This window comes from Bos taurus, unplaced genomic scaffold (genome assembly GCF_002263795.3).
Source record: "Bos taurus isolate L1 Dominette 01449 registration number 42190680 breed Hereford unplaced genomic scaffold, ARS-UCD2.0 Leftover_ScbfJmS_225, whole genome shotgun sequence".
In the NCBI taxonomy this organism is placed as follows: Eukaryota; Metazoa; Chordata; class Mammalia; order Artiodactyla; family Bovidae; genus Bos; species Bos taurus.
The window spans coordinates 15,131-30,256 of NW_020191329.1; the positions used below are offsets into that span (position 1 = coordinate 15,131).

Consider the following 15,126-nt stretch of genomic DNA (forward strand, 5'->3'; position numbering starts at 1 on the left):
GTGGTCAAGGGCCCGCTGGCCTCCAAAGTGCCAGAAGCAGGGCTGGGCCAGCCGGCCAGAGTTCAGGGTTCTGGCCCTTGGACTTGCAGCGGACACTCGGCTGCTTGGGAAAACCGCGCGGCTCTGACCTTTCAGCAAAGGGGTGGAGCGGTCAAGGCCTTGAGCCCAAAGGCGAGGCCTTTCTGCGACCGCCAGGTTGTGCCAACAGAGGGCGGACTACGTGGTTCCCTGCTCCACGCAGTCCCAGTTCCCTGACCTGTGGTCCGCACCCCTCCGCCGCGCCCACTGGATGCCGACCCTTGGGGACCCAGGAGCGCACGCAGTGGGCGTTCCCAGCCGCCACGGCGACCCCCGAGAGGACAACGGGGAAGCCCTCCCCCACCCCCGCCAGGAGCCGACCCCCGCCCCGCGCCGCCCCGCCCCTGCCATGCTCCCGGTGCCTTCCCAGCCGCAGTGGGGATCCCCGGAGCACAACTGGGACCGCCCCCCATCCCCGCCACGACCCGATTCCCGACCCGCGCCGCCCGGCTTCGCCCCGCCCCGGGCGCGCTCCCGGTGCGCTGCCCACCTTCACCACGGGCTCCCGGTGAGCCCCGCCCCCACGCCCGGTTCCAGGAGAGCCTCTGGGACCTCGCTCCCGCCGCCCGGTGAAACGGGAGGACAATCCATCCAGCCCACAGAGGCAATCCAAGCTGTCTAGAATTCAGGGATCAAACGAGGGCTACGGAAAGGAAAGACGACCTGACCTAGGAGGGCCATGATATTCTATAGAACCGGACAAAGTTGGTTTCCAAGGAAACTTGATTCCTTGGAACCCGGAAAGCTGGTTCTTTTCATATGCAATTCCAAACCATGAGCTCCTTCCCAAAGCCTGCCTGGCCGCCAGCCCCACCCCCCACTCCCCAGAAAAAACGGCTCAAAGAAATCTTTTCCATCTCAGGCGGAAAACTGGAAGATGTCTTGTCTTGTCTGTCTGGATTGATGTCTGTGTCAGTGTGAGCCTTGTGATTTTTGATAATAGTGCTCAAGTTCTGAGTTCTTATTTCAATGGTCTCAAGACAAGGCAGCCCTTGCAAACCCAACTGCTTCCAATACAAGAAAACTTTGACCTCAGGGAATGTCAGAGTCCCGTGAACTGGGAACTAGTCAATATGAAATATCTAGTAGTTTTGTTTTTGCTCCTCTACTGTAGACATGTCTAAGAGTCATCAACATGAAGCACAAAATGTTCATAGTGCCTCGGTTTGTTCTAAGGTAAAAATTGCTATATCGTTCTATCTGTCACAAGCTTGTCAACAAGAAAGTACCTCGAAAGAACAGGAACAAAACGAAAAATTAAATGTGATATGAGCTTTTAGATAAACTATGAACACTAATTACACTCGAAAATATCTGCCTATGAGAGTCTTGATTGAAGGCAGAGGAGAAGGGGACGACAGAGGCTAAGATGGTTGGATGGCATCACTGATTCGATGGACATGAGTTTGAGCAAGCCCCTGGAGTTGGTGATGGACACGGAAGCCCAGCGTCCTGCAGGCCACGGGGTCCCAAAGAGTCAGACACGACTGAGCCACTGAACTGAACTGAACATACAATCGTTTCTCCAGGTGTTTTGGTTACCCGAGTTTCTATCCTGTGCTAAACTAAGTGACGACAGTGTACTGAAGAGCTGGGTCATTTCCAAATAAATTAAAGTTCTGAAACATTCACGCCTTGAAAGGACCTCCCTTTTACACAGAAACAAAAGAGATTTTTGACTATCCAATAAGAGTGTCTGGCACCATCCTGACATGTGAAACGTAAGAAAGCAATTTTTTTTGTTTTGTTTGGTTCTGATCTTGGGTGTGTGTGTGTGTGTGTGTGTGTGTGTGTGTGTGCGTGCGTGCGGGGGAGGGGAGGGGCGCTACTATCACTGATAGGTATGTTCACCAATCTGTCGAATGCCAATATAAAAGTCAGTTCTTGGTTGCTGAAGGGAAATGTATGACTTGGTATTAAAAGAAGGTATGTGGCATGAAATCGCATTTTCTGAAGGAAAACGACGTCGTTCTTTCTTCCAGGTGGCAGTTTCAGGATGGGAGAAGCAAAGGAATGGGTACAGAATGGGATCAGGAGGTTGTAGGGAAAGTGGACCCCCAGAAAAGAGTGTTGTGCCTAGCACAAGGTTTCTTGAGAGGTTGAACTGCCTTTGCTAATGGATTTTAAGTTTCTTTACCTCTTCCGTGATCTCTTCTAGGTTGACCTAGAAGAGAAATCTTTTGTTAGCTTTGGCTAAGTGGAGAAGTATTGCTTCACGGTGACTTGTGTGATCCTACCTGACTGTTCTAAACCCTTTTGATATCTATGCACTGCTGCTGCTGCTGCTGCTGCTGCTGCTGCTGCGAAGTCGTTTCAGTCGTGTCCGAGTCTGTGTGACCCCATGGACGGCAGCCCACCAGGCCCCGCAGTCCCTGGGGTTCTCCAGGCAAGAACACTGGAGTGGGTTGCCATGTCCTCCTCCAATGCATGAAAGTGAAATGTGAAAGTGAAGTCGCTCAGTCGTGCCCGACTCTGAGCGACCCCATGGACTGCAGCCTACCAGGCTCTTCCGTCCATGAGATTTTCCAGGCAAGAGTACTGGAGTGGGGTGCCATTGCCTTCTCCCATATCTATTCACAAGCCTGCCTAAATCATTGACTTCTAGCCACCTTTGGGATGCCAATGACCACCCAGCCTTACCAGGCCACAGAGGAGAGAAAACACTTACCACAGGAGGTCCGGGTAAGGAACAAGGAACTAACAAGCTCCCACCAACCAGGATTCTGCAGAGGTCAACAAGAGGTCAGCAAGAGATGGGAGACTGCAGTCCAGAGGTCCTAGCAACTTCCAGCGAGCAGCAAAGACCCAGCATAGTCAAAACGAATTCAATGTTACCCAAAACAAATAAATAAACGGACAGAAGTTCTTGGAACACATGACTGAGGTTAGGGGTGAGGCAGTACATGTATGTGCCAGGATACTCTTAAAGTATACTCTTAACGTAGATGAGGAGAACAAGGTAGGAGGAAAACTTACTGTTTGGTTCAGGTCGCTTCGGAGCCTTTTGGGGGAACCGACCTGAAGCCAGAGTCTAGCCGAAATACACAGGCTTTGAACATCGCTGAAGACCAACATTTCCTAAGGAAAAAACGCATTGCTTAGCTCAAGGTTTGTCTGGGAAATTCTTACACATCAGGAGATGGCTCCGAGGTGGATTTCTACAAAGAACATCCATGCAAAGGACAAGCCTGCACAGCTCTGTGCACATCTGCCCCCTCCCCCCCTCACAGCCAGCAGCATTTCCAAGTGACCTCCTAAGGCCTTCGCCAAACTACAGGGGCACCTCTGGGCTTCCTGTTTCCCTCATTTTTCGGAATCTTTTCTAAAAAAAAAGAAAACAAAAAAGCAAATTAAAAAAAAAAAAAAACCCGCACATTTCTTCGTACAATGCCACAGTGGAAGGAACACAGGCCTTCAATATTAAGACCTAAATTTGCAAAAAACTTGGAGCTTGGTTTTTTGTTTTGTTTGGTTTTGTTTTGTTTGAATCAAACCACCACATCATTTAAAATTTTTACACGTTCTAATTATTCGGTTCCAAAACACCAAACTTGTACTGCACACGGTCCCCATGGAAAGGCCCCCTCAGCAGGACAGCCACAGATGCTGCCATGAAAGGGCAGCAGGGTGCCCTCCTCCCTTGTTTGCTGCCTGGGCGGCCACCGGGTTTTGAAACCCATGCACCCTACTAAGTTTCTAGGGTGCAATTCGTGGACCCTTCCCTTTCCCATCCCAGCAGGTGGTCAAGGGCCCGCTGGCCTCCAAAGTGCCAGAAGCAGGGCTGGGCCAGCCGGCCAGAGTTCAGGGTTCTGGCCCTTGGACTTGCAGCGGACACTCGGCTGCTTGGGAAAACCGCGCGGCTCTGACCTTTCAGCAAAGGGGTGGAGCGGTCAAGGCCTTGAGCCCAAAGGCGAGGCCTTTCTGCGACCGCCAGGTTGTGCCAACAGAGGGCGGACTACGTGGTTCCCTGCTCCACGCAGTCCCAGTTCCCTGACCTGTGGTCCGCACCCCTCCGCCGCGCCCACTGGATGCCGACCCTTGGGGACCCAGGAGCGCACGCAGTGGGCGTTCCCAGCCGCCACGGCGACCCCCGAGAGGACAACGGGGAAGCCCTCCCCCACCCCCGCCAGGAGCCGACCCCCGCCCCGCGCCGCCCCGCCCCTGCCATGCTCCCGGTGCCTTCCCAGCCGCAGTGGGGATCCCCGGAGCACAACTGGGACCGCCCCCCATCCCCGCCACGACCCGATTCCCGACCCGCGCCGCCCGGCTTCGCCCCGCCCCGGGCGCGCTCCCGGTGCGCTGCCCACCTTCACCACGGGCTCCCGGTGAGCCCCGCCCCCACGCCCGGTTCCAGGAGAGCCTCTGGGACCTCGCTCCCGCCGCCCGGTGAAACGGGAGGACAATCCATCCAGCCCACAGAGGCAATCCAAGCTGTCTAGAATTCAGGGATCAAACGAGGGCTACGGAAAGGAAAGACGACCTGACCTAGGAGGGCCATGATATTCTATAGAACCGGACAAAGTTGGTTTCCAAGGAAACTTGATTCCTTGGAACCCGGAAAGCTGGTTCTTTTCATATGCAATTCCAAACCATGAGCTCCTTCCCAAAGCCTGCCTGGCCGCCAGCCCCACCCCCCACTCCCCAGAAAAAACGGCTCAAAGAAATCTTTTCCATCTCAGGCGGAAAACTGGAAGATGTCTTGTCTTGTCTGTCTGGATTGATGTCTGTGTCAGTGTGAGCCTTGTGATTTTTGATAATAGTGCTCAAGTTCTGAGTTCTTATTTCAATGGTCTCAAGACAAGGCAGCCCTTGCAAACCCAACTGCTTCCAATACAAGAAAACTTTGACCTCAGGGAATGTCAGAGTCCCGTGAACTGGGAACTAGTCAATATGAAATATCTAGTAGTTTTGTTTTTGCTCCTCTACTGTAGACATGTCTAAGAGTCATCAACATGAAGCACAAAATGTTCATAGTGCCTCGGTTTGTTCTAAGGTAAAAATTGCTATATCGTTCTATCTGTCACAAGCTTGTCAACGAGAAAGTACCTCGAAAGAACAGGAACAAAACGAAAAATTAAATGTGATATGAGCTTTTAGATAAACTATGAACACTAATTACACTCGAAAATATCTGCCTATGAGAGTCTTGATTGAAGGCAGAGGAGAAGGGGACGACAGAGGCTAAGATGGTTGGATGGCATCACTGATTCGATGGACATGAGTTTGAGCAAGCCCCTGGAGTTGGTGATGGACACGGAAGCCCAGCGTCCTGCAGGCCACGGGGTCCCAAAGAGTCAGACACGACTGAGCCACTGAACTGAACTGAACATACAATCGTTTCTCCAGGTGTTTTGGTTACCCGAGTTTCTATCCTGTGCTAAACTAAGTGACGACAGTGTACTGAAGAGCTGGGTCATTTCCAAATAAATTCAAGTTCTGAAACATTCACGCCTTGAAAGGACCTCCCTTTTACACAGAAACAAAAGAGATTTTTGACTATCCAATAAGAGTGTCTGGCACCATCCTGACATGTGAAACGTAAGAAAGCAATTTTTTTTGTTTTGTTTGGTTCTGATCTTGGGTGTGTGTGTGTGTGTGTGTGTGTGTGTGTGTGCGTGCGTGCGGGGGAGGGGAGGGGCGCTACTATCACTGATAGGTATGTTCACCAATCTGTCGAATGCCAATATAAAAGTCAGTTCTTGGTTGCTGAAGGGAACTGTATGACTTGGTATTAAAAGAAGGTATGTGGCATGAAATCGCATTTTCTGAAGGAAAACGACGTCGTTCTTTCTTCCAGGTGGCAGTTTCAGGATGGGAGAAGCAAAGGAATGGGTACAGAATGGGATCAGGAGGTTGTAGGGAAAGTGGACCCCCAGAAAAGAGTGTTGTGCCTAGCACAAGGTTTCTTGAGAGGTTGAACTGCCTTTGCTAATGGATTTTAAGTTTCTTTACCTCTTCCGTGATCTCTTCTAGGTTGACCTAGAACAGAAATCTTTTGTTAGCTTTGGCTAAGTGGAGAAGTATTGCTTCACGGTGACTTGTGTGATCCTACCTGACTGTTCTAAACCCTTTTGATATCTATGCACTGCTGCTGCTGCTGCTGCTGCTGCTGCTGCGAAGTCGTTTCAGTCGTGTCCGAGTCTGTGTGACCCCATGGACGGCAGCCCACCAGGCCCCGCAGTCCCTGGGGTTCTCCAGGCAAGAACACTGGAGTGGGTTGCCATGTCCTCCTCCAATGCATGAAAGTGAAATGTGAAAGTGAAGTCGCTCAGTCGTGCCCGACTCTGAGCGACCCCATGGACTGCAGCCTACCAGGCTCTTGGGTCCATGGGATTTTCCAGGCAAGAGTACTGGAGTGGGGTGCCATTGCCTTCTCCCATATCTATTCACAAGCCTGCCTAAATCATTGACTTCTAGCCACCTTTGGGATGCCAATGACCACCCAGCCTTACCAGGCCACAGAGGAGAGAAAACACTTAACCACAGGAGGTCCGGGTAAGGAACAAGGAACTAACAAGCTCCCAGCAACCAGGATTCTGCAGAGGTCAACAAGAGGTCAGCAAGAGATGGGAGACTGCAGTCCAGAGGTCCTAGCAACTTCCAGCGAGCAGCAAAGACCCAGCATAGTCAAAACGAATTCAATGTTACCCAAAACAAATAAATAAACGGACAGAAGTTCTTGGAACACACGACTGAGGTTAGGGGTGAGGCAGTACATGTATGTGCCAGGATACTCTTAAAGTATACTCTTAACATAGATGAGGAGAACAAGGTAGGAGGAAAACTTACTGTTTGGTTCAGGTCGCTTCGGAGCCTTTTGGGGGAACCGACCTGAAGCCAGAGTCTAGCGGAAATACACAGGCTTTGAACATCGCTGAAGACCAACATTTCCTAAGGAAAAAACGCATTGCTTAGCTCAAGGTTTGTCTGGGAAATTCTTACACATCAGGAGATGGCTCCGAGGTGGATTTCTACAAAGAACATCCATGCAAAGGACAAGCCTGCACAGCTCTGTGCACATGTGCCCCCTCCCCCCCTCACAGACAGCGGCATTTCCAAGTGACCTCCTAAGGCCTTCGCCAAACTACAGGGGCACCTCTGGGCTTCCTGTTTCCCTCATTTTTCGGAATCTTTTCTAAAAAAAAAGAAACACAAAAAGCAAATTAAAAAAAAAAAAAACCCGCACATTTCTTCGTACAATGCCACAGTGGAAGGAACACAGGCCTTCAATATTAAGACCTAAATTTGCAAAAAACTTGGAGCTTGGTTTTTTGTTTTGTTTGGTTTTGTTTTGTTTGAATCAAACCACCACATCATTTAAAATTTTTACACGTTCTAATTATTCGGTTCCCAAAACACCAAACTTGTACTGCACACGGTCCCCATGGAAAGGCCCCCTCAGCAGGACAGCCACAGATGCTGCCATGAAAGGGCAGCAGGGTGCCCTCCTCCCTTGTTTGCTGCCTGGGCGGCCACCGGGTTTTGAAACCCATGCACCCTACTAAGTTTCTAGGGTGCAATTCGTGGACCCTTCCCTTTCCCATCCCAGCAGGTGGTCAAGGGCCCGCTGGCCTCCAAAGTGCCAGAAGCAGGGCTGGGCCAGCCGGCCAGAGTTCAGGGTTCTGGCCCTTGGACTTGCAGCGGACACTCGGCTGCTTGGGAAAACCGCGCGGCTCTGACCTTTCAGCAAAGGGGTGGAGCGGTCAAGGCCTTGAGCCCAAAGGCGAGGCCTTTCTGCGACCGCCAGGTTGTGCCAACAGAGGGCGGACTACGTGGTTCCCTGCTCCACGCAGTCCCAGTTCCCTGACCTGTGGTCCGCACCCCTCCGCCGCGCCCACTGGATGCCGACCCTTGGGGACCCAGGAGCGCACGCAGTGGGCGTTCCCAGCCGCCACGGCGACCCCCGAGAGGACAACGGGGAAGCCCTCCCCCACCCCCGCCAGGAGCCGACCCCCGCCCCGCGCCGCCCCGCCCCTGCCATGCTCCCGGTGCCTTCCCAGCCGCAGTGGGGATCCCCGGAGCACAACTGGGACCGCCCCCCATCCCCGCCACGACCCGATTCCCGACCCGCGCCGCCCGGCTTCGCCCCGCCCCGGGCGCGCTCCCGGTGCGCTGCCCACCTTCACCACGGGCTCCCGGTGAGCCCCGCCCCCACGCCCGGTTCCAGGAGAGCCTCTGGGACCTCGCTCCCGCCGCCCGGTGAAACGGGAGGACAATCCATCCAGCCCACAGAGGCAATCCAAGCTGTCTAGAATTCAGGGATCAAACGAGGGCTACGGAAAGGAAAGACGACCTGACCTAGGAGGGCCATGATATTCTATAGAACCGGACAAAGTTGGTTTCCAAGGAAACTTGATTCCTTGGAACCCGGAAAGCTGGTTCTTTTCATATGCAATTCCAAACCATGAGCTCCTTCCCAAAGCCTGCCTGGCCGCCAGCCCCACCCCCCACTCCCCAGAAAAAACGGCTCAAAGAAATCTTTTCCATCTCAGGCGGAAAACTGGAAGATGTCTTGTCTTGTCTGTCTGGATTGATGTCTGTGTCAGTGTGAGCCTTGTGATTTTTGATAATAGTGCTCAAGTTCTGAGTTCTTATTTCAATGGTCTCAAGACAAGGCAGCCCTTGCAAACCCAACTGCTTCCAATACAAGAAAACTTTGACCTCAGGGAATGTCAGAGTCCCGTGAACTGGGAACTAGTCAATATGAAATATCTAGTAGTTTTGTTTTTGCTCCTCTACTGTAGACATGTCTAAGAGTCATCAACATGAAGCACAAAATGTTCATAGTGCCTCGGTTTGTTCTAAGGTAAAAATTGCTATATCGTTCTATCTGTCACAAGCTTGTCAACGAGAAAGTACCTCGAAAGAACAGGAACAAAACGAAAAATTAAATGTGATATGAGCTTTTAGATAAACTATGAACACTAATTACACTCGAAAATATCTGCCTATGAGAGTCTTGATTGAAGGCAGAGGAGAAGGGGACGACAGAGGCTAAGATGGTTGGATGGCATCACTGATTCGATGGACATGAGTTTGAGCAAGCCCCTGGAGTTGGTGATGGACACGGAAGCCCAGCGTCCTGCAGGCCACGGGGTCCCAAAGAGTCAGACACGACTGAGCCACTGAACTGAACTGAACATACAATCGTTTCTCCAGGTGTTTTGGTTACCCGAGTTTCTATCCTGTGCTAAACTAAGTGACGACAGTGTACTGAAGAGCTGGGTCATTTCCAAATAAATTCAAGTTCTGAAACATTCACGCCTTGAAAGGACCTCCCTTTTACACAGAAACAAAAGAGATTTTTGACTATCCAATAAGAGTGTCTGGCACCATCCTGACATGTGAAACGTAAGAAAGCAATTTTTTTTGTTTTGTTTGGTTCTGATCTTGGGGTGTGTGTGTGTGTGTGTGTGTGTGTGTGCGCGTGCGTGCGGGGGAGGGGAGGGGCGCTACTATCACTGATAGGTATGTTCACCAATCTGTCGAATGCCAATATAAAAGTCAGTTCTTGGTTGCTGAAGGGAACTGTATGACTTGGTATTAAAAGAAGGTATGTGGCATGAAATCGCATTTTCTGAAGGAAAACGACGTCGTTCTTTCTTCCAGGTGGCAGTTTGAGGATGGGAGAAGCAAAGGAATGGGTACAGAATGGGATCAGGAGGTTGTAGGGAAAGTGGACCCCCAGAAAAGAGTGTTGTGCCTAGCACAAGGTTTCTTGAGAGGTTGAACTGCCTTTGCTAATGGATTTTAAGTTTCTTTACCTCTTCCGTGATCTCTTCTAGGTTGACCTAGAACAGAAATCTTTTGTTAGCTTTGGCTAAGTGGAGAAGTATTGCTTCACGGTGACTTGTGTGATCCTACCTGACTGTTCTAAACCCTTTTGATATCTATGCACTGCTGCTGCTGCTGCTGCTGCTGCTGCTGCTGCGAAGTCGTTTCAGTCGTGTCCGAGTCTGTGTGACCCCATGGACGGCAGCCCACCAGGCCCCGCAGTCCCTGGGGTTCTCCAGGCAAGAACACTGGAGTGGGTTGCCATGTCCTCCTCCAATGCATGAAAGTGAAATGTGAAAGTGAAGTCGCTCAGTCGTGCCCGACTCTGAGCGACCCCATGGACTGCAGCCTACCAGGCTCTTGGGTCCATGGGATTTTCCAGGCAAGAGTACTGGAGTGGGGTGCCATTGCCTTCTCCCATATCTATTCACAAGCCTGCCTAAATCATTGACTTCTAGCCACCTTTGGGATGCCAATGACCACCCAGCCTTACCAGGCCACAGAGGAGAGAAAACACTTAACCACAGGAGGTCCGGGTAAGGAACAAGGAACTAACAAGCTCCCAGCAACCAGGATTCTGCAGAGGTCAACAAGAGGTCAGCAAGAGATGGGAGACTGCAGTCCAGAGGTCCTAGCAACTTCCAGCGAGCAGCAAAGACCCAGCATAGTCAAAACGAATTCAATGTTACCCAAAACAAATAAATAAACGGACAGAAGTTCTTGGAACACACGACTGAGGTTAGGGGTGAGGCAGTACATGTATGTGCCAGGATACTCTTAAAGTATACTCTTAACATAGATGAGGAGAACAAGGTAGGAGGAAAACTTACTGTTTGGTTCAGGTCGCTTCGGAGCCTTTTGGGGGAACCGACCTGAAGCCAGAGTCTAGCGGAAATACACAGGCTTTGAACATCGCTGAAGACCAACATTTCCTAAGGAAAAAACGCATTGCTTAGCTCAAGGTTTGTCTGGGAAATTCTTACACATCAGGAGATGGCTCCGAGGTGGATTTCTACAAAGAACATCCATGCAAAGGACAAGCCTGCACAGCTCTGTGCACATGTGCCCCCTCCCCCCCTCACAGACAGCGGCATTTCCAAGTGACCTCCTAAGGCCTTCGCCAAACTACAGGGGCACCTCTGGGCTTCCTGTTTCCCTCATTTTTCGGAATCTTTTCTAAAAAAAAAGAAACACAAAAAGCAAATTAAAAAAAAAAAAAACCCGCACATTTCTTCGTACAATGCCACAGTGGAAGGAACACAGGCCTTCAATATTAAGACCTAAATTTGCAAAAAACTTGGAGCTTGGTTTTTTGTTTTGTTTGGTTTTGTTTTGTTTGAATCAAACCACCACATCATTTAAAATTTTTACACGTTCTAATTATTCGGTTCCCAAACACCAAACTTGTACTGCACACGGTCCCCATGGAAAGGCCCCCTCAGCAGGACAGCCACAGATGCTGCCATGAAAGGGCAGCAGGGTGCCCTCCTCCCTTGTTTGCTGCCTGGGCGGCCACCGGGTTTTGAAACCCATGCACCCTACTAAGTTTCTAGGGTGCAATTCGTGGACCCTTCCCTTTCCCATCCCAGCAGGTGGTCAAGGGCCCGCTGGCCTCCAAAGTGCCAGAAGCAGGGCTGGGCCAGCCGGCCAGAGTTCAGGGTTCTGGCCCTTGGACTTGCAGCGGACACTCGGCTGCTTGGGAAAACCGCGCGGCTCTGACCTTTCAGCAAAGGGGTGGAGCGGTCAAGGCCTTGAGCCCAAAGGCGAGGCCTTTCTGCGACCGCCAGGTTGTGCCAACAGAGGGCGGACTACGTGGTTCCCTGCTCCACGCAGTCCCAGTTCCCTGACCTGTGGTCCGCACCCCTCCGCCGCGCCCACTGGATGCCGACCCTTGGGGACCCAGGAGCGCACGCAGTGGGCGTTCCCAGCCGCCACGGCGACCCCCGAGAGGACAACGGGGAAGCCCTCCCCCACCCCCGCCAGGAGCCGACCCCCGCCCCGCGCCGCCCCGCCCCTGCCATGCTCCCGGTGCCTTCCCAGCCGCAGTGGGGATCCCCGGAGCACAACTGGGACCGCCCCCCATCCCCGCCACGACCCGATTCCCGACCCGCGCCGCCCGGCTTCGCCCCGCCCCGGGCGCGCTCCCGGTGCGCGGCCCACCTTCACCACGGGCTCCCGGTGAGCCCCGCCCCCACGCCCGGTTCCAGGAGAGCCTCTGGGACCTCGCTCCCGCCGCCCGGTGAAACGGGAGGACAATCCATCCAGCCCACAGAGGCAATCCAAGCTGTCTAGAATTCAGGGATCAAACGAGGGCTACGGAAAGGAAAGACGACCTGACCTAGGAGGGCCATGATATTCTATAGAACCGGACAAAGTTGGTTTCCAAGGAAACTTGATTCCTTGGAACCCGGAAAGCTGGTTCTTTTCATATGCAATTCCAAACCATGAGCTCCTTCCCAAAGCCTGCCTGGCCGCCAGCCCCACCCCCCACTCCCCAGAAAAAACGGCTCAAAGAAATCTTTTCCATCTCAGGCGGAAAACTGGAAGATGTCTTGTCTTGTCTGTCTGGATTGATGTCTGTGTCAGTGTGAGCCTTGTGATTTTTGATAATAGTGCTCAAGTTCTGAGTTCTTATTTCAATGGTCTCAAGACAAGGCAGCCCTTGCAAACCCAACTGCTTCCAATACAAGAAAACTTTGACCTCAGGGAATGTCAGAGTCCCGTGAACTGGGAACTAGTCAATATGAAATATCTAGTAGTTTTGTTTTTGCTCCTCTACTGTAGACATGTCTAAGAGTCATCAACATGAAGCACAAAATGTTCATAGTGCCTCGGTTTGTTCTAAGGTAAAAATTGCTATATCGTTCTATCTGTCACAAGCTTGTCAACGAGAAAGTACCTCGAAAGAACAGGAACAAAACGAAAAATTAAATGTGATATGAGCTTTTAGATAAACTATGAACACTAATTACACTCGAAAATATCTGCCTATGAGAGTCTTGATTGAAGGCAGAGGAGAAGGGGACGACAGAGGCTAAGATGGTTGGATGGCATCACTGATTCGATGGACATGAGTTTGAGCAAGCCCCTGGAGTTGGTGATGGACACGGAAGCCCAGCGTCCTGCAGGCCACGGGGTCCCAAAGAGTCAGACACGACTGAGCCACTGAACTGAACTGAACATACAATCGTTTCTCCAGGTGTTTTGGTTACCCGAGTTTCTATCCTGTGCTAAACTAAGTGACGACAGTGTACTGAAGAGCTGGGTCATTTCCAAATAAATTAAAGTTCTGAAACATTCACGCCTTGAAAGGACCTCCCTTTTACACAGAAACAAAAGAGATTTTTGACTATCCAATAAGAGTGTCTGGCACCATCCTGACATGTGAAACGTAAGAAAGCAATTTTTTTTTTTGTTTGGTTCTGATCTTGGGGTGTGTGTGTGTGTGTGTGTGTGTGTGCGTGTGCGTGCGTGCGGGGGAGGGGAGGGGCGCTACTATCACTGATAGGTATGTTCACCAATCTGTCGAATGCCAATATAAAAGTCAGTTCTTGGTTGCTGAAGGGAAATGTATGACTTGGTATTAAAAGAAGGTATGTGGCATGAAATCGCATTTTCTGAAGGAAAACGACGTCGTTCTTTCTTCCAGGTGGCAGTTTCAGGATGGGAGAAGCAAAGGAATGGGTACAGAATGGGATCAGGAGGTTGTAGGAAAGTGGACCCCCAGAAAGAGTGTTGTGCCTAGCACAAGGTTTCTTGAGAGGTTGAACTGCCTTTGCTAATGGATTTTAAGTTTCTTTACCTCTTCCGTGATCTCTTCTAGGTTGACCTAGAACAGAAATCTTTTGTTAGCTTTGGCTAAGTGGAGAAGTATTGCTTCACGGTGACTTGTGTGATCCTACCTGACTGTTCTAAACCCTTTTGATATCTATGCACTGCTGCTGCTGCTGCTGCTGCTGCTGCTGCTGCGAAGTCGTTTCAGTCGTGTCCGAGTCTGTGTGACCCCATGGACGGCAGCCCACCAGGCCCCGCAGTCCCTGGGGTTCTCTAGGCAAGAACACTGGAGTGGGTTGCCATGTCCTCCTCCAATGCATGAAAGTGAAATGTGAAAGTGAAGTCGCTCAGTCGTGCCCGACTCTGAGCGACCCCATGGACTGCAAGCCTACCAGGCTCTTCCGTCCATGGAATTTTCCAGGCAAGAGTACTGGAGTGGGGTGCCATTGCCTTCTCCCATAATCTATTCACAAGCCTGCCTAAGATCATTGACTTCTAGCCACCTTTGGGATGCCAATGACCACCCAGCCCTTACCAGGCCACAGAGGAGAGAAAACACTACCACAGGAGGTCCGGGTAAGGAACAAGGAACTAACAAGCTCCCCAGCAACCAGGATTCTGCAGAGGTCACAAGAGGTCAGCAAGAGATGGGAGCTGGCGAGTCCAGAGGTCCTAGCAACTTCCAGCGGCAGCAAAGACCAGCGATAGTCAAAACGAATTCAATGTTACCCAAAACAAATAAAATAAACGGACAGGAAGTTCTTGGAACACACGACTGAGGGTTAGGGTTTAAGGCAGTACATGGTCATTTGCAAGGGATACTCTTAAAGTATAGCTCTTAACAGTAGATAGGGAAACAGGTAGGAGGAAAACTTACGTTTGGTTCAGGTCGCTTCGAGCCTTTTGGGGAACCGACCTGAAGCCAGAGTCTAGCGGAAATACACAGGCTTTGAAATCGCTGAAGACCAACATTCCTAAGGAAAACGCATTGCTTAGCTCAAGTTCGTCTGGGAAATTCTTACACATCAGGAGATGGCTCCGAGGTGGATTTCTACAAAGAACATCCATGCAAAGGACAAGCTACAGCTCGTTCGCGCACATGTGCCCCTCCCCCCTCACAGACCAGGCGCATTTCCAAGTGACCTCCTAAGGCCTCGCCAATACAGGGCACCTCTGGGCTTCCTGTTTCCCTCATTTTTCGGAATCTTTCTAAAAAAAAAGAAACACAAAAACAAATAAAAAAAAAAAAAAACCCCGCACATTTCTCACAATGCCACAGTGGAAGGAAGACAGGCCTCAATATTAAGACCTAAATTTGCAAAAAACTTGGAGCTTGGTTTTTTTTTTGTTGGTTTTTGTTTTGTTTGAAATTCAAACCACCACATCATTTAAAATTTTTACACGTTCTAATATTCGCGTTCACCCAAACACCAAATTCGTACTAGCACACGGGTCCCCATGGAAAGGCCCCCTCAGCAGGGACAGCACAGATCCTCCTTG

At 51.0% G+C, this 15,126-nt stretch overlaps 1 long non-coding RNA gene across 3 annotated transcripts; it reads right to left on the minus strand.

Annotated features, from left to right (window-relative positions):
• Positions 1–622: 622 nt before the first annotated feature.
• Positions 623–13,275, minus strand: LOC132344768 (uncharacterized). Of its 3 annotated transcripts, XR_009493723.1 has the most exons (3): positions 10,683–13,275; positions 6,868–7,213; positions 623–3,400 (listed from the first exon to the last, which is right to left on the minus strand). It is a non-coding gene; the product is annotated as an uncharacterized lncRNA (long non-coding RNA). The 3 variants fall into 3 exon arrangements; XR_009493722.1 differs by lacking the exon at positions 10,683–13,275 and having other exon boundaries at positions 623–3,156; positions 6,868–7,429; XR_009493721.1 differs by lacking the exon at positions 10,683–13,275 and having other exon boundaries at positions 6,868–7,429.
• Positions 13,276–15,126: the final 1,851 nt, after the last annotated feature.